At 45.2% G+C, this 23,570-nt stretch overlaps 1 protein-coding gene across 7 annotated transcripts in view; it reads left to right on the top strand.

The window, feature by feature from the left end:
* Window positions 1–23,570, top strand: part of ARHGAP24 (Rho GTPase activating protein 24) — a 1,566,862-nt gene that overhangs the window by 1,156,759 nt on the left and 386,533 nt on the right. Inside the window, exon 1 of one of the 7 annotated variants that reach the window (XM_063919892.1) lies at window positions 11,364–11,599. The exons of the other annotated variants lie outside the window; for them this stretch is intronic. The gene's annotated coding sequence lies outside the window, so the exon portion shown is untranslated. Of the gene's footprint in view, window positions 1–11,363; window positions 11,600–23,570 lie in introns of those variants that run through there. 7 annotated transcript variants of the gene reach the window in all.

Here is a 23,570-nt window from a genome sequence, read left to right as displayed (position 1 = left end):
CGGATCGTTTTCTGATACTCGCCTTTGCTTGTTGGTTTGGTTGATCTTGGAAAACTACGCCTCCATCATCATAATCGGAACCCATTCCAGAACCTCTCTCGACCTCTATGGTACTCTCGCCGGAACAGACTGCTCTGGTCAACATCATGGTTAACATCAAAATCCGGATCACAGTCTCTTGGGGCAAGTCCATCTTTGAGGAGGAAATAGAGAAGAATGAGAAGGGGGAAAAAGAAATTTCAAGGAAGAGGGGATGGGAAGTGGGGAAAAACAATAAAAGGGAGAAGGGAGTCGACAACTGCTTTCGGTCTTCAAGGCTCAGGTGCCGCCTCAGTCCTCCTGGAACAGACACTCCAGTGATACAACCTCTACCGTCTGTTCCTTATCACGGGACTTCTCTGGATCAGCAACCTTTTTGCAGTGGGATGAATGGACCCAAGTCTCTCTCTCAGCCACCTTCAATGCTGTGGTGCTAGTCAATAAGACCTGGTATGGTCCTTCCCATCTATCAATAAGACAACCTGAGCGTAGAAAATTTCGTATCATTACATAATCCCCAGGTTCAATGTCATGACAATTACTATCTGGTAAATCAGGAATCACCAACTTCAGATTATCATTTTGATTCCTCAACTGCTTACTCATGTTAATCAAGTACTTTACAGTTACTTCATTGTTACATTTCAAATCATCCTGAGGGTTAATCATGACATGCGGTTGTCGACCAAACAAGATTTCAAAAGGAGACAGATTAAGAGGGGACCTGGGAGTGGTTCTGATGCTATACAAAACAATGGGTAAAGCTTCTGGCCACGTCAATCCTGTCTCTGCCATTACTTTACTCAATTTATTTTTAATAGTGCTGTTCACTCTTTCGACCTTCGCGCTCGCCTGTGGACGGTACGGAGTGTGCAGCTTGCTATCAATTCCCATCAACTTACACATTCCTTGAAAGACATCACCTGTAAAATGGGTACCCCTATCACTTTCAATGATTCTAGGGATACCATATCTACATACAAATTCCTGCACAATTTTCTTAGCTGTAAACATAGCGGTATTTGTAGCTGCTGGGAAAGCTTCGACCCAATTCGAGAAAACATCTATACAAACAAGTACATATTTCAAATTTCGACATGGGGGTAATTGAATGAAGTCAATTTGTATTACCTGGAAAGGGCCGCCGGCAGGTGGGATATGGGATGGTTCTGTAGGTATTGCTTTTCCAATATTCTTTCTCAGACAGGTAAGGCATGACATTGCTCTTTTACTCGCATGAGAGGAGAATCCTGGGGCGCACCAGTATGCTCTTACCAATTTGCACATCCCCTCCTTGCCTAGATGAGTCAGCCCGTGAGCTGCTTCAGCCAGACATGGAAGGTATGCCCTGGGGGCCACTGGTTTACCATGTCCATCCGTCCAGAGCCCTGAGGACTCCTGGCCATATCCCTTTGCCTTCCAGACTGCTCTCTCCTGTGTGGAACACAAATTCTGCATCTCACACAACTTTTGTGTGTTGATGGTATTAAATACCATCAGTTGTGTGGTGTCTGTCTGTATGGGGGTAGCAGCTGCAAGCTTTGCGGCTTCGTCTGCTCGGCTGTTACCAAGGGATACTGGGTCTTGGCTATATGTATGTGCTTTACATTTGATAACAGCCACTCTGTCGGGTTCCTGTATCGCTGTTAGAAGCCTTTTTATGTGAGCTGCATGCGCTATCGGTGTACCAGCCGCCGTCATGAAATTTCTGAGCCGCCATAGGGCTCCGAAATCATGTACTACCCCGAAGGCGTATCTAGAATCGGTGTAGATATTGGCTGACTTACCCTTAGCCAATTCACATGCTCTGGTTAGGGCGACCAGTTCAGCAACCTGGGCTGAGTGAGGTGGGCCTAATGGTTCCGCTTCTATGGTGTCTTGGTCATCTACGACTGCGTACCCAGTACACAAGTCTCCCGAGTCTGACTGTCTATGACAACTACCGTCCGTGTAGAACGTTAGTTCTGCATCTTCCAGTGGGTTGTCACTGATGTCAGGCCTTGCGGTAAAATTTTGGGTCAAATATTCCATACAATCATGTGTATCTCCCTTTGCATTAAATCCTCCTTCCCCATCACTCTCACCTTCCACCCTTTGTGTCTGACCAGGCACACCTGGGAGAAAAGTTGCAGGATTTAATGCACTGCATCTCCTTATGGTGATGTTTACTGGGGCCATTAATGCCAATTCCCATCTTGTAAACCTTGCTGATGAGACGTGTCTGGTTTGGGCAGAATTCAATAAGGCAGATACCGCATGCGGTGTATGGATTGTGAGGTTGTGGCCTAGCACGACATCTTCGCTTTTCGTCACTAGCAATGCTATCGCCGCAACGCTACGCAAGCATGTGGGGAGGGATCGCGCTACCGTGTCTAGCTGGGCGCTGTAGTATGCGACTGGCCTGCTGGCGTCACCGTGTTTTTGGGTTAGTACACCTGCTGCGCACCCAGCACTTTCTGTTCCGTATAGTTCAAAGGGTTTCCCATAGTCTGGCATACCTAATGCTGGTGCCTGCGTTAGGCACTGTTTGAGTCTCTCAAATGCTGTTTCGGATTCGTCTGTATGCGAAATCCGATCAGGTTTGTTTGAAGAGACCATTTCCTGCAAAGGTAACGCCAATATGGAAAACCCTGGGATCCAATTACGGCAATACCCACACATTCCTAAAAACGTCCTGATCTGTTGCTGGGTTTGTGGCAGTGTCATGTCTCTAATGGCTTGGATTCTATCAGCGGTCAGGTGTCTCAGTCCTTGTGTTAGACAGTGTCCCAAATATTTTACCTTAGTTTGGCATAATTGTAACTTGTCTTTGGAAACCTTGTGACCTGTGTCTGAAAGATGAAACAGGAGCTGTTTCGTATCCTTCAGAGATGCTTCCAGTGAATCTGAACACAGTAATAAATCGTCCACATACTGTATCAATACTGATCCACTGTCTGGTTGGAAAGACTGTAAACAATCATGCAAAGCCTGAGAAAATATACTTGGACTATCTATGAAACCTTGGGGTAGCCGAGTCCACGTGTATTGGACTCCTCTGTATGTGAATGCAAACAAATATTGGCTGTCAGGGTGCAGAGGTACCGAAAAGAAAGCGGAGCAGAGGTCAATAACAGTGAAAAATTTGGCAGTGGGAGGAATTTGCATTAGGATGACAGCTGGATTAGGCACTACGGGGAACTGACTTTCAACTATTTTGTTAATCCCCCTTAGATCCTGCACTAGCCTGTAACCCCTCCCCCCACTCTTTTTAACAGGGAAGATGGGACTATTGGCTGTGCTGGACGTTCTTACCAGAATGCCCTGTTGCAGCAAGCGTTCTATTACTGGGAAAACTCCTAACTCCACCTCTGGCTTCAGAGGATACTGTGGGATTTTTGGAGCTATCCTACCATCTTTTACTTGTACAACTACTGGAGCTACGTTTGCCATTAATCCAGTGTCCTGTCCATCTTTTGTCCAAAGTGACTCTGGTATCTGAGATGTCATCTCTTCTACTTGGGATGGATTCCTATTTGTCATAATGGAATGTGACATTAATTTTGATGGGGAGTCTAACATGTCTCGTACCTCCTGAGCGTGATTCTCAGGAATGTCCAAGAATACACCTTCAGGAGTACAATAAATGACGCAACCCATTTTACATAGTAAGTCTCTCCCCAGGAGATTAGTTGGTGCCGATGCAGCCAGCAAAAAGGAATGCTTGGTATGCAAAGGCCCTATTGTAATCTCGGCTGGTTTGCTAACAGGGTAGTGCTGGACTACTCCTGTTACTCCCATGGCTGGAATTGTCCTACCAGTGGTTCTCATGCCCACTGTCGAATTTATCACTGACTTGGCCGCCCCTGTGTCTACAAGAAAGTTTAAAGTTTTACCAGCTACATTGATTGCAATCTCTGGTTCGCTTCCAAGACTGGCAATCAATTTAACTGGCTGCAGATTACAGGTGTGGCCACACCCCTATTGGGTATGCTGACCTCCCTGAATCCCATTGGCAGCAACTACTTGTGGGGGAGTTAGCTGGGAACTACCAGAGGCCTGCCAGTCTCTGTTCGGGGGATATCTTTTTGTTTCCCCTGTATGTGGCTCAAAACTCCGCCTCTGTGGACCCTGCTCCCAATGTCGTGTGTTGTGTTGTTGTCTAGGGGGTTGAAAAAGATCTTTGTACATTCTTTGTTCTACATTCTCGTGCAAAGTGTCCCGGTCTGTTACAAGAAAAACATGTTATTACACTTGCCTTACCCACAGGATTCGGTGGTACATACGCAGGCTGCCTTGTGGTCAGCGCCTGTATACTTACGGACATCAACTTATCACTTTGCGACTCCCTGTGTCTAGTGATGTTTTTGTCGTGATCAACAGCAGCCTCTCTCAAGGTGGACACTGACAGACCTCGCCAACATGGTTGTGTGGTCTGTACCCTAGCTTTTAATGTTTCTTTCAAACCATCCATCAGTACAGATACTGCTACTTCTCGATGGTTTGGGTTGGTCTTAATGTCTTCTATACCAGTGTATTTTGCCATTTCTGATAGTGCCCGGTGGAAATATTCTGCTGCCGTTTCGGACTCCTTTTGCTTAATGGAAAATATTTTATTCCATTTAACAACGGCTGGGAAATACTCCTTTAGCTGTAAATTTATCCTTTTTACATTATCCTGGTCGTACACATCTGTAAGCGGTACATCTTTATCTAGTCCACAATCAGCCAAGAATTTAACTGAGTCGACATTGGAAGGTAAGCAAGCTCTTAGCACTATCTGCCAATCCTTATTATTGGGCTCTAAAGTGTTTCCTAGATCCCTGATGTATTTTTGGCTTGCCACTAAATCTTTTCTGGGGTCTGGGAATTCAGACACTATGGTCCTCAATTCCATTCTAGTGAACGGGCAATACATGGCAATGTTCCTGACGGGTGTGGCTCCTGATGCATCTGTTTTCCCATTGGGAACTACTATCACCTTTACAGGAGCAATTCTAACAGCCTCATTCTGCGTAGATTCTACAACTTGTGGTACAATTGTTTCAGTGTAATGCATGGTGCCGTACTTACCCGTTGACACGACCTCACCTATCCCTCCGCTAGGGGCCTTAACTAATCTCGTGGGTGGTGCAGTTCCTACTGTGGTTTCTGATATGGTGGCCGCTAGAGAGAGTGCTGAAATTGTTGCCGAATCTTCTTCTTGATCACACTCCTGAGGAAGGTTCAAAACAGGGTACATCTTGCACGGGTTAATACTTGCATGAGTTATTTGGTTAACATCATTAACATTTACAGGGTTACTAAGAGTTTGTGTTTTACAACCCAGTGCGTTTCTCTCCGTAATCAGCTTCTCTCCTGCAATGTATGGTGGAGGTGGAGCTGTGGCTATCAGCTTCCTGACTGCCCCAGATCCCGCCGCCAGAGCCAAACCTCTCTGTATCTCACCTTCCTGGTGCCATAACTGTAAGTAATCATGATGCTGAATTCGTCTCTTTGTTGATTTTACGAGACATATCCTCCTCCTTAAATTTTGTAACACGTCTGGACTGAAGCTACCTATTCTTGGGAATTTGTCCCTGTCTTGTACAGTCATTCTCTCCCATTCATCACATAAAGATTCGGTGTGACTTCCATATTTTTCACACATTACATATCGTGCCGACCCAACTGGTCGGTTCACAGAATCAACCTGAACCAGGGTTGATCGCCCCCTACCTGAGCAACTGGCCCCCATAGTCTGCAGGTGTTGCTTAGTCCTCCTTGGATTTCTGTATCAAGGTTTTCAGCAAGCCTTTACAGACAACCAAATTACTCCACAGTAGGCCGGCGGTGGCGGTTTACCGAGTACCCCACTCACTCGCCCACCTCGACCAATACGACCTGATCACACCGATATGGTGCTGGCGTACTCGATACAGGGCCCCTATGGAACCTTCAGTTTACTGGAACATATGAGGGTTACCCGCAGGACACTTACTCTTTCCAGTAAAGGTGGGGTTGTTAGATAGTTCCTGAGTGACCAGCGAACTTCCCTTCCAAAAATAAAAAATTACACAAATCACGTCAGAATGTACAGATAGCGTTTGTGACCACTTTACTCTAATGGTATTAGGTCAGATTACTAACTACTGCACACAATTACGTGTGGTCCAATCGTTCAGTACACAAGCACTACTTGTCATGTACTGAAAGATCAATGGAATCGATGTTTCCGGCCGCGATTCCTTCAGCAAGAGCTTATGGCCTATATGGGTTCTGCACCAACACCCCAGGCGTTGTGCCACTGGACTTTTATAGCGGACCTCTTTAGTACCTTACGACCTCCTGGTCTGTTACCTTCTGTTAATGACCTCCTGGTCTTGTTACCTTATGGTCCGCTATACTCTAATGCTCAAATATTATTTAACCAGGGATGCCTCCCTAGCCACCGTATATGTCACTTACACGTGTGTCCCTTGACGAGTACCCGACTTTCCTTTTGGTTCCACCTTAAAGTTATATAAACTTTTGTATACAAAACCACACTCACTCAACACATGTACACTTTTTGTTTCTATATCTATTTCTGCGCAGAAATTGTCTTCAGTCCAACAGTGTTACCAATTAGGAGCAGGATCTGTTAAACTAAATTTCAGATTTTCCAAAAATAGATTTGCGTTATTTACCGCGTCGCGTTATTTACCGCTGTGCGTTACTTATCGCCTTTGCGCTAATTATCGCTTTGCGCTAATTCAACTTTTCGTGACTTGAGCTACGTGGGCGTAACCAGACGCTACGTTGCGTAATGTACGCTGCGTGCGTCTGCCGTTTGGATTGCGTACGCAAGTCTTTTGTTAGGGACACGTGTACGCAAAACAAAGATCCACTGTAACACAATTTCTACCTTTATCACTGTAGATGATCCCTGATCATCTACCGCACACCACACTGACTGTCTTATCTCCCAGACAAGCCGTGTGTTGGTCTATACTTTAACTATTACCTCTACTATGGAATAACAGCAAATCTCTTTTTGCACTTTCTATCAACTATAAAACTTGGCAAACAGGAATAGTGATATACGAAATTTGAAAAAGAAATGCAGATAAATGTATGTGTGCGTGTATACGCAAGACAGAAGAGAAATAAAACAGTTTTAAAAGACACAAGCGTTTTGTTCTTACTTCCGGTTCCCGGATTCCTTCAGCACTCTTTATCTAAGCGAAGCAGACGCTTATCCAATCAGCACTGCAAGGAATATGATCCCGCCCTTTGCTGATGGATAATGTCTGCTGATCTACCTAGTGCAGATATGAGAAGGATAGGACGAGTCCCCAATTGACAATGCTAAATTCCCTTGTCGTATAAACAACCCTTTATGAAGCTAAGAACACTGTACGCTGTTTACTTAAGAAGTACCGTAATGGTACGCTAGTTGCGTAACGATCGCTCAGCCGTAGGCGAGACGCTCAAGCGTCACGTTCGCTCACGGCCCAGCGATCACAGGACACGTTATTGGCTATGACTAGAGTAATGATTCGCTATGGCGTAGCGGACGCTCGAGACCACGAGGAGATCACCAGCGGCGCAGACGCTCACAACGCTATACCTTTATGTCTAAACCTTATACCAAAGAAATACACAGAATACCTTAATGTGAATACAGGGTGTAAGTGCAACCTTGTGTAACCTGATTAACTACAAAGCTGCTTGAGCGTCACCGACGCTCAAGTGAACACTTAACACTATAGAAAATACACAGATACTGGTTTAGGTTCCAAAGCCTATTAACTGTATTATATCTAGTATACTTGTAAAAAGGGGATAACAGTACAAATGATACACTACAATATAACAGAGACTTCCTAACCACAGAACTAAACAATACTATCTAATACAATACAATACTAGTCTAGGGGAGATACGAGAGAGAGAGAGAAGGGAAAGAGAGAGAGGGAGACGGAGAGAGATGAGAGAAATTGGCTCACAGAAAGACAATGATAACGGAGAGAAACTTACGCACAGGGTAAATGATCGCATGCGCCTGGACATCCAGCACCCGATTTTCAGCAATGAGAACCGTTGAAGAGTGAGAGCTGGATGTGGTCGGCCTGCCTATTTATGCCCCACACACAATGCAATCCTACAGTCCCTACAATCCCATTGTCCATTGGACGTCGGAATTCGGCCCTGCATCATAACAAAAGGTCATAGGTTGATTCATACAGGTGGGCTGTGACGATTTCAAACAGCTCAGGTGGGTGGGGAACTAGGTTTCCCGCCGCATACCTGAGTATGAGTAAATAGTAGAAATGGACATAAACTTCTTATGTCCATAACTATTCGCACGAGCGATTAATACGCTCCAAACCAACACCGGAATATTGCTAATTAAATACTCTTCCGATGGGTACCAAACACTGCTGTATGATTCCTGTTAGACCCTTCGTACGATACAAAGAGGGATTCCTTAGCTCAGGGACCTTCTATATTAACCAAACTTTCAGAAACTATCAAAGGGACCATGATCTATAAACTACATTAATTGTGAAAATATGTAACGAATGAGTCGCACGCTACGACTACATAAACTCTACCGTAAATACGCATACCGCGCCTGCGAGTGCACGCTATTGCGGGTATGCGCCTTCACGGGAGAGCGTACGCATGCGCAGCACGGACCAGTGTGCGGTGCAAATATGGCAACGTGCATAGAGACATTTTTCTGACTTTGACACACATTACGATCGCCGGAGCGATGAAAAAGCCGTGAGTAAAAATACTATCTTCATTGTTAAATTACTTGGCGCAGTCGCAGTGCGAATATTGCGCATGCGTACTAAGCGGATTTTCATTGCGATGCGATGAAAAATACCGAGCGAACGACTCGGAATGAGGGCCATAGTCAACATCTCACATAGTTAAAATCTCAAGTATAGATAGTCAATATTGGTGGTTCTGGGCTCCGTGGAGTTCAAGGGAAATCGCAAAGTCAAAATCGCACCATGGGGGTAATTCCAAGTTGATCGCAGCAGGATTTTTGATAGCAGTTGGGCAAAACCATGTGCACTGCAGGGGAGGCAGATATAACATGTGCAGAAAGAGTTAGATTTGGGTGGGTTATTTTATTTCTGTGCAGGGTAAATACTGGCTGCTTTATTTTTACACTGCAAATTAGATTGCAGATTGAACACACCCCACCCAAATCTAACTCTCTCTGCACATGTTATATCTGCCTCCCCTGCAGTGCACATGGTTTTGCCCAATTGCTAACAAAAATCCTGCTGCGATCAACTTGGAATTACCCCCCATGTGTATGCACCTTAAGTGTGGTGGGGGCCCAGGAGGGACTCCACCGATGATTGCTGGCAAAGTAAACCCCTCCCCCGGCCTGTGCGCGCATTCACACACATACATACACACATATACGCACATAAACACCGTCAATTACATAGCAGCAGGAAGTGCAGGAAGACCAGCAGACATCGGCGGCTTGCAGTCACTGTCTCACTGCATTTCTGTAGTTCCCTGTACTGTGAGACTGACTGTGCAGGAGCTCCTCAGCAGCCGCTGTTACTGAACAGCTGAGCCGCTGAAGGAAGACTCCTACATTTCAAAATCCAGGGTGTGTGGGCGCCTAATGTGTGGTGTCCCTGGGATGGCTATCCATGTCGCCCCAGCCTTAATCTGGCTCTGTTTATCATCAGCCATTGCACACAGAGAGCAGCATAACAGTAGACTTATACCCATTTCACACCGCACAAATAACCCGGTATCGACCCGGTACATCACTGGTTCGATGCGGGTCGCTGTGAGGTGTTAAAGGGTTCACTGACGAATTCCCGGGTCGATGCAACCCTGGACCCATTCACAGCATAGGCAGAGGTGGTGTGGAGATGATCTCACCTCCCAGCGCCGCCTCCGCACCCGCCCCTGATGCCGGCACCGCCCCCCATATTGCTGGGTGGGGAAGCCAATGTGAAAGAGTGCAATGCCGGGTCGCACCCGGGAAGGACCCGTTTCCAATTCCTGGGTGCGTCCAGCATTGCTTTGTGAAACAGCATAAAAGACAGAAAGCCAGTTGTGCATAGGAAACATATTCTCCCCCTTCTGTTTTTCTCACAAATGTCTTCTGCTCTGATAAGCAAGTGCAGGTGTAAGCAAGTATTTTAGAAGTTATTAGCGCGTCTTTCACAGAAAGTTTATGGTTTAGATTTTGTGGACTTTTAAAAAGAGAAAAGACAGTGTTGGCTGGGTGGAATGGACAAAAGGTATGATTGGAATGAATGACCATTGCACCCCAATGTAAACATTGGTAGTTTAACTAGAAGTGTATTAAAAAAAAAAAAAAAATGTATAAAGCATAACTAAAGAAATCTAAACTGAACGGTAGTAAACTTTACTACCCTGAAGTAAGAAAACTTTACTCATTCACATTCATATACTTTATGATTTGCTCTAAAATTCATTGACTGCTTCTGTATGAATACTTAATATGTCATTTTATTGCCTCCTCACTTGATGTTAGTGTTTTTTTAATGTGTTCATTGGAGAGATTTTATTTTAGGCCATTAAAATAGTTGTAAAATAATAGGTTATATTGATTTTACATACTTGAGTTCAGCATTTTGGCTTATCCCTATTTTCCAGGATCAGTGATAGGCTCAACCAGTAGGCAGAGCTGAGGGGAGATTGCTGACAGGGCCGCCATCAGGGGTACTGGGGGCACAGCTGTTCAGGGCCCGGCAGCCCTGACAGAGAGGGGAGGGTCCGGGATGCTCATGCAGCCACCTGCCGCCCGCCGTGGTCCCCGCCGTAAATGGGGGAGAGAAGGAATCCCCTGACAACGCGCAGAACCCCTGCCCTGACAAGTAACAGGTACTTGCATAATTATTGTGTGGCCACAATATGGTGTCAGGGGCATTACTGTGTGGGGCATAATATGGTGACGGCCATTACTGTGGGGATTTAATATGGTGCAAGAGACATAAAATGGTGTTGCTCCGTGTCTGCATAGAAATTACATTTTTTATTTATTTTTAAATATATATTTATTTTTATTTAACTTTTTTTTCGGAGGGGGTTAGGGGGCTGCCTATTTTGTCAGTCCCGGACCCCTCAATTTCTGATGGCAGCCCTGATTGCTGACATACTGTGTACAGTGGACTGCACCACCCCAGTGCAAAGTGGCTGAGGTTACAGCTGTAAACGCCAGGCGACATGTGTTTTCCATGCTGTGGAATGAAGACAGCTTGCTTCCGGAAAACTAACAGATGAATAGAGTAACATTAACATGATATTGACACCGCCTCCCTCTGCTAGCATTATTAGCTGGAGGCTGATGCGACTTATACAGTGAGCTGCAAAGGAACGTTTCACTATACCATAAGAGAACTTTCTTTTTTAAACTATATTAGTATTTTCCTGCCTGCTGACATTGATACGTAAATGGCTAGCTGATGTAATACACAACAACACTGCCCTCTGCAGTCTCTGGCTGTATGATATCCTTCTGCTCTTTACTGGTTATTATTCAGTGTGCTTTTCATCTAACTGGAATTGAGGATATCTCTGTAACTCTCCCCTCTGCTGAATGCATGTAAGTCACAGACACTCTGTTTCTATGCATAGTTTCTTCTTTTATATTGTCTAGTGTTAATGTATATAACCAGTGTGACAATCCCCATTTAATGAACTGTAACATGACTGTTAGTGAATTGTAAGTCTTTACATTATGCTTAGGTGAACTGTAATGTACCTGGTTCCTGCAGTCATCTCATTCATACAGTATGACTCTTTTTCTGAAAATATGACCAACATCAGATAGCTAGCCTAGATTGCCAGCAGTTGTCAGTAGATAGAAAGATATTTTTTACTTTGTTAAATTCTAAATTCATACCATGGAATATAAAATATCAAATGTCATGCTTCACAGTTCCCGCATAAGAAACAAGGCACCCCTCCTCCCCCATCCTTCCCTCTCAATATACAGGAACCAGTACACTAGGATTGGTCAAATGTTGTTTGATACATATTTCTGCTGTAAGTAGTGGTATCAAAAAGCACAAGTGGCATATACTGTATCATGCAAATATAAGATTGCTCACAGGGCTGGTTCATCAACACTAACAAACAAAAACTCATCCCTGACATGTATTTTATTTTATATTGTTGTTGTTATTATTATTATTATTAATAATAATATTGATGTTTTTGTTATTTTTAATATCTACTGTACATTAGTATTACTGTTTTATTTTTAGATGAATAGTAAAGCTAAAGTGACTGATAATATACCAAAATGTATTTCATAAATAAAATTGATTTAAATTATAATTGAAGATTTTTCTGGATAATCTCAACAAAAGTTTAAAGTACATTACTGCAAATAATGCTCTTTCTGATGCAGGTTACCCCAATTGAAGAGTCAGCACCACTTGTGTTTGGCATTTCACCGGACTGCGGCAGTTTATCTCTATTTTTTCTGATGAAAGGATAAAAAGTGTGTTTATTCTGATTTCGTCAGAAAAAAATAGGCATGTGCTGCCTGAAGAAGCAGGCTGCAGTTTGGTGAAACGCGTAACAAAGTTAATGCAGTTTTATCACGTGCTGTACCTGATAGATACATTTTTTATTGGTGCCATAGTACACATGTTCAATAAACTATTCTGAGGAAGTGATACTGACTATTCAGTTGGGGGAACCTGTGACAGAATGGACATTGTTTGCATTTGTATTCCGTTGGAGAATTTCTGGAATTTTCTTATCCTTTCAAGGCCGCAAAAACCACCAATTGTTTGTACCTAGTTCCCCAAGCTGTTAGGGCACTGATCAGCATATTTCCCCATGAAGTACCTTACTGCAGAGGTATGTTGGATTCTGGACATAGTAGTAGATACATAAACACCAGCAGCAGCCCTTCACAGCCCATCCTGATGGCGACAAGACACCAATACACAAGGAATGATGAGAGACTACAATGGCAGAGTTTAATTGCGGAACTACAGTACATCTTTGATTTGCCAAAAGTTCACAGTAGTAGCTGGGTTTCCCTGTTGGGCATCGAAGGTACAGTAGCTCTCACCTGGACCAGGAATTGGAGAGCATCCACTCACACAAACTTAAGCAGGCATCTATCTCGCTCAACTTTTTCTTGTACAAGAGAAACTTCTTGGCATCAATATCTACAACACTACCAGAGGGAAAATACTGAGTCTCTCTGAAGGGGTATGGTCCTGGAACTAGGATGCAACTGTATACATCATCACCCAGTGGCGCTTAACACATACAGTGCCAGATGCATTATCGCTTGGCGAGTGATAAAATGGAGAGTGAAAAAGTCCCAGCCAATCAGCTCCTAACTGCCATTTTTCCAAACACAGCCTGTGGCATGGCAGTTAGAAGCTGATTGTCTGGCACTTTTTCACTCTCCAAGCGATGATGCATCTAGCCCACACTGAGATGGGTTGGCAGCTGTGGCTAGACTTAAAATAACCAATCTCAGGGGCCCACTATATTTAAATTGTTTGTCAGCCAGCTCATATGAGCTGAGAGTTTTGTTTTGTACAGTACATTTCCTCTGTGCATTCAACTTCTGAGTCACGTCCAAAATAAACCATGCTGACACTTTTTCATTCATGCTTTTAAAGGTAGACTTTGACATTATATGACATACACATTGTAAGAATTATTTCCTCTGGGTACATTTGGACAGTTGTCATATTTCAGTGGTGTCACAAAGTGTATTTCTTCAAGAAAAGTTTAGCATGATCCATTGGTGACATTTAGTTTATTAAAAATGGGTACATTGTATGTACTGTGGAATATTGATAGTGAAGTTTTGTGATGTGCTACACCAATTGTTACAGTAGTTTCCATTGTGTAGGATAGATATAACTGTGTAACTATTGTACTGAGAAATGCATTGTTCAAAGAGTGTCCTGTTGAATGAACCTAACGTTTTCACCTTGTACACGTGATACACAGCATACTGTACTCACAAGCCTCTCATTCTACAGAAAATTCCAGTGCCTGTTGGAATGTACAGATGTGACCGCTGTCATCTTTGCCACGATATCCGTGCATGGCCATATGCATTGTGGCAAGCAGCTATACGCAGCACGGCACATATAGACGCAGGTGCAAGCGCACCATGCATTTCTTATGTCTCTGCATGTCAGCACCCAATCGCTGGCACACCAGTCGCGATCGCAGCAAAGATGACAGCGGCTACATCTGTAATTCAGTATGTACAGGGAGAAAGCAACTGCAACATGGTTAAATCAATGTTGTGTACAAGTCTGTATATAACTGGACACCAAAGGATGTAAGGGTCAGATTTATGGGAACAAAGTACACAGTACAGTATACTGTAGTCTATTTTGAACTCCTGCTCCGTTGGAGATCTCAGAGGAAAAAGTGGGCTGTGTAAGGAGTATGGTCAGCACCCCAGGAGGGCAGAAAAAAAACTCTCCAAAATTACTGGGGTGCTCAGACATTCCAGGAGAGTGGGCAAATATGATATACAATATTAAAATAGTGATGCAAAAAATAAAAAAATAAGAAGAATTGAAACCACTCCAACACCTCCCTCCACAATCTACTGTACTCAGTGCCCTATGCCGGCCCGCCACCTAAGCGCATGATATCTTGTAGAGGGGTGGGGCCACCAGCCTCAGATAGGGCCTAATTCAGAGTTGATCGCAGCAGCAAATTTGTTAGCAGTTGGGCAAAACCATGTGCACTGCAGGGGAGGCAGGTATAACATGTGCAGAGAGAGTTAGATTTGGGTGGGGTGTGTTCAAACTAAAATCTAAATTGCAGTGTAAAAATAAAGCAGCCAGTATTTACCCTGCACAGAAACAAAATAATCCACCCAAGTCTAACTCTCTCTGCAAATGTTATATCTGCCACACCTGCGGTGCACATGATTTTGCCCAATTGCTAACACATTTTTTGCTGCGATCAATTTTGAATTACCCCCATAGTGCAACACTGCTCGGACCATCCTGAGAACTGCACAGACTGCCTGGTCATAGGCCAGGGCTGCAACTAGGAGGAGGGGGGTAGGATTAAGAGGGCGCAGAGGAGTTAAAAAAAGGAGCAGGTCTTTTGTTTTGTTTACCAGTGCTGTACTGCTCCAGTGAGACAGCTGACGGCTCCCGGGGCAGTGTCTCTGACCCACCTGTCTGCCTGCAGCTGGCTCCGACGCTGTGCGTGTGAGCTCCAATACTTGGGATCTCTCCTAGGCCGGGTACTGTCTTAAACTCTCTTCTTTGCCATGCAGTGCTGCGACTAGCGTGTGGTGCACCGTGCAAGCTATAAAAGTGAGCTGTTGGTGCTGTGTTTTTTTTCAGCAGGCTATGATCCTGGCTGCCTGCCCAGCACCAACCGATAACAAGCTGCCGTCTACACACCATTGAGAGGACACACTGCCCCAGGCTTTTGCTTGTTTACGGGTGCAGTCACGATGTTACAGAAATCAAAGGCTCACTTTGCTAGCTATACACTTGACAGTGGAAACTAAGGGGTCTATTTACTAAGTCTTGGAGGGAGTAAAGTACCAGCCATTCAGCTCCTGTCATTTTCAAACACACTGTAACATGGCAGTTAGGAGCTGATTGGCTGGTACTTTATCTCTGGACACTTTGGGGGAAATTCAAATGTTTGAAAAGCCGGTTGGGTGTCTGTTTTTTCCTGTCTATTAGATAGGAAAAAACAGACACCCAACTGACTTTCCAAACAATTGAATATCCCCCTTTATCTCTCTCCAAGGTGTAGTAAATACACCCCTTATATCCTGGACAACCTACAACTCTCACCAAGTATCACTACAGCAGCTTTGTGGTGAGTTTAAAGACAGACTTTATTATCAGCACTGTGCTCCCAGTTAGCAGTATCAGCCTCCGCTTTGCCTCCCAGATGGGGGGATTTGGTGTAGTATATAAAGCAGGGGTGGGCAATTATTTCAGCTGGAGGGCCGCTTAACACTTCCAGCGAATATTCGAGGGCCACATACAAAATATCTTGTAAATACAATATATATCACAAAAATGCTGTTAGATTTTGATTAAAAAATATTTTATTATACGAAGCAAACAGAATAAGAAAATGAACACTGATACAATATAGAACACAGTAAATGTCTAGGTAGGAGTAAAAGGAACAGAAATGGAGGAAGAGGAGGAGAAGACAGAAAGAAGACAGAACACAAGAGAGAGAAAAAATAACAAACACTCAAGCCTTCGTACAATCAAGTGGAGTGTTCGTTTAAAAAAAAAAAACTAACAATCAAAGGTGGAATTAACAATTACATAAAAGAGTCAGTGAGATGATTGAAACCTCTGATGCGCATTAACCAGAGAAGCGAAGTCAGGCATCATCTCTGTTGTCGCAATCCGAAGCACAGCTGCAAGGTGCTCATCATTCATGGAAGATCTGTGTTTTGACTTGTTAAATTTCATCACAGAAAATGCCTGCTCGCATATGTAGGTTGAACCAAATAGCACAAGCATCTTCCGCGCATGAGCCTTGATCTTTGGAAAGTTTTGACCATTGAGAGAGGCATAAAACCGTGGAAGAGGTTCTGATTTGAATTGCTCTTTAAGCAAAGCATCACACTGCAGGTCAATAAGCTCAAGTTGAAGATCACAAGGAGCATTGTTCGACATCAAATGTGAAAGGTGAGGAGACCAAAGATAAATCTTTTTCTATTGTTTTGAAATCATTGAATCTCCGTGAAAACTCCCCATGTAAATCGAGTACTGATGATGCGTATTTTTCCAGATTTTCATCTGAAACAGCAACTTGATGCAAAGTGCAGAAATGAGTGAACTGCTTGTTCCTTAAATGACGGGAGAAAAGCAGCAATTTGGTCATAAATGACTTCACGCTGAAATGCAGATCATGAGCAAAAAGCCCCTTCCCTTGCAATCTTAGATTTAATTCATTCATGTGGCCCATAACATCAACAGCAAATGCGAAATCAGATAGCCAATCCTTATTTTTCAGCTGGGGAAAATCGGGTTCTTTTCCTTTCATGTTTAGAAACACCCCAATCTGCTCTCTCAGCTCCCACACTCTTTTCAAAACATTCCCCAAGCTAAGCCATCTCACATTGGTATGATACAGGATATCTGTGTGCTCAGCTTCAGTCTCCTCTAGCAGAGCTACAAATTGTCTGTGATTTAATCCTCTTGCGCGAATGTAGTTAACCACTTTTGTAACTGTGTCCACAACGTTGCTTAATTTTAGAACACTTTTACAAAGGACCTCTTGATGTATGATGCAATGTAGAAAGACAATTTTGAGTTCTGGATTCTTTTCACTGACTTGGTCTTGAATTCTTTTTAGCAATCCAATATTTTTTCCTGTTAGATTGGGGCTTCCGTCAGTTGTCACACCAGCCAATTTTTCCCACTCCACTCCAAGTTTGGATACACACTGATTTACAGCCTCCAATAAATCCTTTCCAGTTGTTGTATCTTTCATGGACTGCATTGATGCCAGTTCTTCTGTAATATCAAAATTTTCATTGATACCTCGAATGAAAATCATCAACTGGGCTGTGTCTTTGACATCACAACTTTCATCCAGTGCTAACGCAAAATATGACATATTGTTGACTTTCTTTTTTAATTGCAGTTCCATATTCTCGGATATGTCCTCGATGCGCCTCACAACAGTTCGCCGTGACAAGCTAATATTTTCAAACATTTTTTTCTTGTCTGGGCACAATATTGCAGCAGAGTCAACCATACATTTCTTTATAAATTCTCCTTCGGTGAACGGCTTACTGTTCTTGGCGATTTTGTGTGCTATTAAATAGCTCACCTTTGTAATTCCATCCTGTGCAGATGATAATTTTGTAAAAAATGTTTGCTCTTTTTGGATTCGAGCAACCATCTCATTGGCTTTCTCCAATTTGTCTTCAGCAGATAAATTTTTATACTTCAAAGCATGCTTTGTCTCGAAATGGCGATTTAAATTATATTCTTTGAATACTGCCACGGATTCCTTACAAACTAAGCACACTGCTTTTTCACCAACAAGGAAAAAAAAATATTTAGGAGTCCATTCTTTGTTGAATTTTCTGCATTCACCGTCTATCTTTCTTTTCTTTGTGAAACTCATTTCTTAGTCTGTTGATTTTAAATCAAAATCAAAATTTAGGCAATAAATATAAACAAGACTCACACAGTGGTGCGCATTACTGACATCTGTATGATGTTTTTATGTTCTCCGATGTTTGTATGGCTTTCCTCCCACACCACAAAAATATACTGGGAGGTGTTGCGGAATTCATACTGTAAGCGTCAAAAGGGAGGGGACTGATATGAATGACAAATATTTGTAGGAGTAAGTCCTGGGCTGCGCAGAGACTGCACAAAGTAGATTTTTGCAGCTCTTCGTACACATACGATCGCACACTTGCATAGGCGAATTTACACTCCCCCCTGGGGGCGGCGACTACCCGAACGCAGGACAGCAAAATTAGCAGCACAGTGATCAAGTCTGCATCAGCCCTTTAATCAGCAGTTGCAGCAAAATGCATATGCAACCAACTCAAAATAAGACCCGTTATAGGGCCCAAGTCAGACGCGATCACTGCTGTGCATTTTTGCACAGCAGAAGATCGGCTTTGAACTGTGCATACACTGCAATGTGCAGGCATGTCAGTCTGCAGCGCCGGGATGGTGCGAACAAAGCGATCGCACAGGCGATCGCAAGCCGATTGACAGGAAGAGGACGTTTGTGGATGGCAATTGACTGTTTTAGAGGAGTGTCCGGAAAAACGAAGGAGGCACCAGGCATTTCGAGGGAGGGTTTCTGACGTCAGCTCCGGCCCCGATCATCGCAGCGGCTGAGTAAGTCCTGGGCTGCGCAGAGACTGCACAAAGTAGATTTTTGCAGCTCTTTGTACACATACGATCGCACATTTGCATAGGCGAATTTACACTCCCCCTGGGGGCGGCGACTAACCGAACGCAGGACAGCAAAATTAGCAGCACAGTGATCAAGTCTGCATCAGCCCTTTAATCAGCAGTTGCAGCAAAATGCATATGCAACCAACTCAAAATAAGACCCGTTATAGGGCCCAAGTCAGACACGATCACTGCTGTGCATTTTTGCACAGCAGATGATCGGCTTTGAACTGTGCATACACTGCAATGTGCAGGCACGTCAGTCTGCAGCGCCGGGATGGTGCGAACAAAGCGATCGCACAGGCGATCGCAAGCCGATTGACAGGAAGAGGAGGTTTGTGGATGGCAATTGACTGTTTTAGAGGAGTGTCCGGAAAAACGCAGGAGGCACCAGGCATTTCGAGGGAGGCTTTCTGACGTCAGCTCCGGCCCCGATAATCGCAGCGGCTGAGTAAGTCCTGTGCTGCGCAGAGACTGCACAAATTTCTGTTTGTGCAGCTCTCTTGCACATGCGATCGCAACCCCGGCACAGCGATTACCCCCTCCCCCTGTAGGCAGCGACTACCTGATCGCAGCAGTGCAAAAATCGCCTGCTAGCGATCAGGTCTGAATAAGGCCCATAGTTATGTATATAACTATAAAAACATAGTACATACAGTGGCGTATCTTGCCACGGGCAAGCAGGACTTTTGCCCGGGACGCCGCCATCCGGAGGGCGCCGCACCGTGGCAAGATCCGCCACTGCTGCCCGCTGTGTCCCCGTCCGCCTCCGCTGCCCGCTGCCGTCCGCCTCCTGAAGGGAACTAGACGCTATGCGTCTAGTTTCCCTTCCTGGAGAGTAACTTTGCTGAGCGGTGCACGATGACGTCATCGCGCACCGCACAGCAAAGGTCCTCTCTACGAAGGGAACTAGACGCATAGCGTCTAGTTTCCCTTCGTGGAGAGGACCTTTTGCTGTGCGGTGCGCGATGACGTCATCGCGCACCGCTCAGCATTCAAGCGGCGCTTTTAATGTACAGGAAGGCGTAATTGACCACGCCCCCTGTATTAGGCCAAGCCCCATTTCCTGCCCGGGGCGTAGAGCGCCCTTGAACCGGCCCTGAGTACATATAACTATAAAAACACACACACCACAATACAATATACAATACATACACAGTGCATACATACATACATAGTAGAATATATCGTTTTTTTTACAGGCACAATAAATATGTCCAATAAACACAGTAATCCAGTAATAAAAATAAAAAAACACGGGGCTGAAAACAAACAGCAGCCTTAACACCCCCCCCCCCCCCCCCTGGACCCATATAGCAGTATATCTTATAGCAGTCATTACCCTCCCCCACCCCAGCTCCCCTAAACCCATACAACCATTTTTAACTCCCCTCCCCATTACTTATAGGGCAGCTTCAGCTTTATCCAGGGGGTTTACCTATTTGTCAGTGACGACCCCCACTGTCAGTGATGATCCGCGCTGCTGCTGCTTCTCCCCGCTGGCCGCCGCCGCCGCTTCTTCTCCCCACTGGCCGCTTCTTCGTTCGGCTCTGCAGTGCCTGCCCAGCGTCGCCCCTGTGACGCCCAGCGCATGAGATTGAGGAAATCCCGGTCAGCTGACCATGTGACGTGACCGGGATTTCCTCAGCGGTGCCGCGTCTGCGAGCAGTGCAATGACAAGCGGCCTGTCGGGCCGCTTGTCATTGCACTCTGGTGGGGCACAGCGGGCCAGGCAGGATCGGTCCGCGGGCCGCATCCGGCCCGCGGGCCGCATGTTGCCCACCCCTAATATAGGGGGATGTAGTTTAGTGATGTCATGTACCAGATAATAGGGTATGTAGTGTAGTAATGTATTGCAGTATATAGGGGCATGTAGTGCACTGATGTGGTGTAGCATATAAGGGGATGTAGTACAGTATAGTGATGTAGTGCAGTGGATAGGGGAATCTAGTGCAGTGATGAAGTGTTATGATATAGGGGGTAATTCAGAGTTGCTCTTAGCAGCAAATTTGTTTGCAGATGGGCAATACCATGTGCACTGCAGGGGAGGCAGATATAACATGTGCAGAGAGTTAGATTTGGGTGGGTTATTTTGTTTCTGTGCAGGGTAAATACTGACAGCTTTATTTTTACACTGCAATTTAGATTTCAGATTGAACGCACCCCACCCAAATCTAACTCTCTCTGCACGTTATACCTGCCCCCCCCCCCCGCCCCCTGCAGTGCACATGGTTTTGCCCATCTGCTAAATAATGTGCTGCTACGATCAGTGGGGTCATTCCGAGTTGTACGCTCGCTAGCTACTTTTAGCAGCCGTGCAAATGCATAGTCGCCGCCCACGGGGGAGTGTATTTTCAGTATTCTGAGTTGATCGCTTGCTGCTGATTTTCGCAGCGATCAGGTAAAAAAACTGCAAAACTGCGCATGCGTATGCACCGCAGACGCGCCGTATGGGTACAAAGAGGATCGGTGCTAGGCGACGGATTTAGCAAAGATTCCATTCGCACAGCCGAACGCAAGGTGATTGACAGAAAGAGGGTGTTTATGGGTGTCAACTGACCGTTTTCTGGGAGTGTTTGTGAAAAAGCAGGCGTGTCCAGGCGTTTGCAGGGCGGGTGTCTGACGTCAATTCCAGCACCAAAAAGACTGAAGTGATCGCAAGGGCTATGTAAGTCCAGAACTACTCTGAAACTGCACAAAATGTTTTTGCTGAGCTCGGCTGCACAGGCGATCACATACTTGGAGAGCGAAAATACACTCCCCCATGGGCGGCATCTATGCGTTTGCATGGCTGCTAAAAAGTAGCTAGCGAGCGATCAACTCGGAATGACCCCCCTAGTGCAGTGATATAGGTCCTAATTCAGAGTTGATCGCAGCAGCAAATTTGTTAGCAGTTGGGCAAAACCATGGCCCTCATTCCGAGTCGTTCGCTCGGTATTTTTCATCGCATCGCAGTGAAATTCCGCTTAGTGCGCATGCGCAATATTCGCACTGCGACTGCGCCAAGTATCTTTGCTATGAAGAAAGTATTTTTACTCACGGCTTTCTCATCGCTCCGGCGAACGTAATGTGATTGACAGGAAATGGGTGTTACTGGGCGGAAACACGGCGTTTTATGGGCGTGTGGATGAAAACGCTACCGTTTCCGGAAAAAACGCAGGAGTGGCCGGAGAAACGGGGGAGTGGTTGGGCGAACGCTGGGTGTGTTTGTGACGTCAAACCAGGAACGACAAGCACTGAACTGATCGCACAGGCAGAGTAAGTCTGGAGCTACTCTAAAACTGCTAAGTAGTTTGTGCTCGCAATATTGAGAATACATCGGTCGCAATTTTAAGATGCTAAGATACACTCCCAGTAGGCGGCGGCTTAGCGTGTGTAACTCTGCTAAATTCGCCTTGCGACCGATCAACTCGGAATGAGGGCCCATGTTCACTGCAGTGGGGGAGGGGGGGGGCAGATTTAACATGTGCAGAGAGAGTTAGATTTGGGTGGGGTGTGTTCAAACTGAAATCTAGATTGCAGTGTAAAAATAAAGTAACCAGTATTTACCCTGCACAGAAACAAAATAACCCACCCAAATCTAACTCTCTCTGCACATGTTATATCTGCCGCACGTGCAGTGCAAATGGGGGGCTATTTAGACCCGATCGCACGCTGCATTTTTTTGCAGTCGTGCGATCGGGTATTTACTGCGCATGCACACGGGTTGCAATGTGCAGGCTCGTCGCTAGCTAGCGACGGGGGTCGCCGGGCAGCGACAAAGCTAATGAAGAAAGCGATCGCACCGACGATCGCAAGAAGATTGACAAGCAGAATGCGTTCCAGGGTGGCAGCTTACCGTTTTCTGGGAGTGTCCGGAGAAACGCAGGCGTGCCCAGCCGTTCCGGAGGAGGGTTCCTGACGTCACAGCTGGCCCGGATCGTCGCAGCATCTGAGTAAGTCCTGGGCTGTGCAGAAACTACACAAACTTTTTTTTGTGCAGCACATTGCACAGCCCATCGCACCCCTGCAAAGTCCTTAAGCCCCTCCCCTGTAGGCACCGATTACCTGGTCGGAGCAGTGCAAAAAATAGCCTGCGTGCGACCAGGTCTGAATTAGGCCCATGGTTTTGCCCAACTGCTAACAAATTTGCTGCTGCGATCAACTCTGAATTACCCCCATAGTGCAATGTATGGGGACACACAGTAGTAGTGGAACACGCTGCTGGGGAGGCATGTGACGCTTAGGGCATCTGGGGCACATATTGTCCAATAGTATACCCTTTTTTTCAAAAATTTTGATAATCTAATTATTTTAAACTGACAGGGTTTGTTCGGTTGTTTTTTTTAGGGGGTGAGGGGTGGGGTGGGGCTGACAAATTACTGCCTTGCCCCGGATGACGAAAAGCCTAGTTTCAGCCCTGCATAGGCAATGACAAAAGGGTTCCCCTCATCTTGGCCAGCAGCTGAAATGATAACAATAGTAATATTATATAATGTAATTACTACAGTTGCCGCCACAACATGCAGTTTAAGGGACAGAGCAGGGCTGCTGCACATGTCCAGTGGTAGCAGCGTCTACTACCAAGTTTGTTGCGTGTGTAGATCTGAGCCCACAATCAGTGCACTGGACCAGAGAGAAGCTATCAGGAAAAAGAGACAGGTTCCT

Source organism: Pseudophryne corroboree, chromosome 1, assembly GCF_028390025.1.
Source record: "Pseudophryne corroboree isolate aPseCor3 chromosome 1, aPseCor3.hap2, whole genome shotgun sequence".
Taxonomy (NCBI): Eukaryota; Metazoa; Chordata; class Amphibia; order Anura; family Myobatrachidae; genus Pseudophryne; species Pseudophryne corroboree.
This window is presented reverse-complemented; position numbering and strand designations above follow the sequence as displayed.